Here is a 2,672-nt window from a genome sequence, read left to right as displayed (position 1 = left end):
TCACCAAGTTGCCCAGGCGGGTCTCGAACCCGCGGGCTCAGGCAGTCCACTCACCTCAGCTTCCCAAAGGCGCGGAATTACAGGCTGAGCCACCGAGCCCAGCTGCGCCTGTAGTTTTGGCTACTTGGAAGGCTGAGGCGGTAGGATCGCTGGAGCCTAGCAGATTGACGCTGGGGTGACCATAAGTGTGCCACTGCACTCCAGCCTGGGCGACAGAGTGAGACTCCACTAAAAAAAAAAGGAATTCTAATTTTAAAATATATCTTTGTTATTTTGTGGCTTTAACCATATTCATTTATATAGACTTTTATAAATATATAAACATATATACATTTATATACTTATATAGAAATGAATGCAATTACTGATAGAGAATTGAGATTCTAATTTAAAAAGATGAACCTACTAAAATGTTTCATTTCAATCCCCTCATCCTCGTCTACCCTTTTCTCACAGACCCCTAGAAATTACTTTTTCATTAGTTTCATAGAAATCTATCTAGTGCTTTTTATCCAAATACCGTGCAAATACAAGTGAATATACATACACACACATATATGTGCACACACGTTATTCCCCCTATCCTACAAAAAAGGAACTTACTTTATAGGCTGTTCCTTGTCCCAAAACATACTGTCAATAGGCATTTGTTCTCTCTCATGATTTCGATGAGTCAGGACTTTAGAAGTGGCTTGGCTGCACAACTTGGGCTCAGCATCTTTCATACAGTCACACTAAGATATAAGCTGGGTCTGCAGTCATCTGGAGGTTTAAGGAGGACCTACTTGCAAGATGGCTTCCTCACATGGTTGGCAAGTTGATCCTGTTAATTGGTAGGAGGCCTCAGTTTCTCTCCATGTGAGCCTCTCCACAGGACTGCTTGAGTGATATCATGGCATAGACTGGCTTCCCCTGGAGAAAACAATCCAAGAGACCAAGGTGAAAATCTGCACTGCCTTTAGTCCAAGGCTTAGAAGTCACATGCCATCTCTTCTATTACATGCTATTGCTCCTTCAGACCAATCCTGATTCACAAGGTTGTGTATACCAGGTATACTGGGGACTTTATTAGAGACTGGCTACTACATCCCATATGTTGGTCTTACTTTTGTATTTTAATATGACATATCCAAATCTCTCCATAACTGCAGAGGAAATCTCCTCAGCATTTACACGGTCATACACTATTCTGATAATGTATTATAGTTTATTCTACCATTTCTCTATTGATAGATATGTGTGATTTCAGTTTTTCGACCTATTTTACTTTGCTGTCATGATTTATCTGTGAGTCATCTGGCACTTACGTTTCCTCGTATGTGCTTAAATATATCTGCAGGAAATTCTTAAGAATTGGAATTGTACAATCAAAAGGTGAATGCATCTCTTTGACGGATACTGCCAAATTCCCTTCCATAATAATTATGTGTTTTTTTCCCCACTTTTATCAGACATGTATGGAAGTGCCTGTTTCAGCATAACATTGTCAGCAGTGCGTTGTCAGATTCTAGAATTTTTTGCGTCAGATAGAGATATGTTATCTCAGTAAAGTTTATATTTCTTTTATTATGAATGAGGTTTTAGTTATCTTTTCAGATGTTTACAGTGTGGTGTATGTATATGTGAACTGTCCATATCCACTGACCATTGCTTCCAAATGCACTGTTAAACATTTTCTTCTGTATTCTTATGGTATTAAGAAGATTAACTCTGATTTTTTTGCTGGTTCGAATGAACCACTTACAGTGTTGTTTGCCTTGCAGAAGATGTTTGTTGTTTTTATGAATATAAATTTATCTTATTTTACAGCTTCTGAATTTTGAGCTGTACTTAGAAAGGTTTCCTTATTCCACAGTTAAAGAATTATTCATATTTTCTCCTGTAACTCTTCTGGCTTAGTTCTATACATTTAAACTTTTGAGCTATTTGGAGTATATCAAGGCATATGCAGTGAAATGTGGATTCAAATTTTCAACTGTTTTCCAAATGGCTACAGAGTAGTCTCAACACCATTTATTAAAGAATCCCTCGTTATTTCACCAATGTGACATTCCTCCATGTATTCAGATTTCTTTCTTTCCTATTAGCCTGACTATTCATGTCATTATCACACTATTTTATGCAAGCTTTATTGCATACCAGTATCTGTTGGGGCTAAAATCTTCACATTGCTATTATTTTTCAGATTTTTGCGACTATTTGTACTTGTTTACTTTTTCATGTGAATTTTAGAAACAGATTGTCTAGTTCTGTGAAGAAAACTCCACCTGACAACACTTTCATATGATCACATTAAATTCCTATATTAACCTAGGTAAAACATCTTTGTGTTGTCTTCTTTTCCTATAACAGGTTATGAAATAAGCTAAATCAGTTAATAAAATCAAATTCCTAGCAAAGTAATAATGTTAGCCAGCTTACTCCATTTTGTTTAAAACTTTCATCTGAGTCACCTGTCTGACCTAAGAATCAATGCCTCTGTGTGATTACAGTAACGTTCCCATGACCACACACCCCCAGCTTTGTCTCCTTTGGGCAGGTTATGCTGACCGTTGCCTGCTGACCATTACAGAACTCCTTTGCCATGGCTTCCATGTAATCGTATGCTTTGTTAACTGAAATCAAATGTTACACTTTGACATTTTCATAGTTTGTTCTTATTTTCTGTTAGT

Source organism: Carlito syrichta, unplaced genomic scaffold, assembly GCF_000164805.1.
Source record: "Carlito syrichta isolate Samal-C Ts95f unplaced genomic scaffold, Tarsius_syrichta-2.0.1 Scaffold309824, whole genome shotgun sequence".
Taxonomy (NCBI): domain Eukaryota; kingdom Metazoa; phylum Chordata; class Mammalia; order Primates; family Tarsiidae; genus Carlito; species Carlito syrichta.
Note: the sequence above shows the minus strand (reverse complement) of the source record.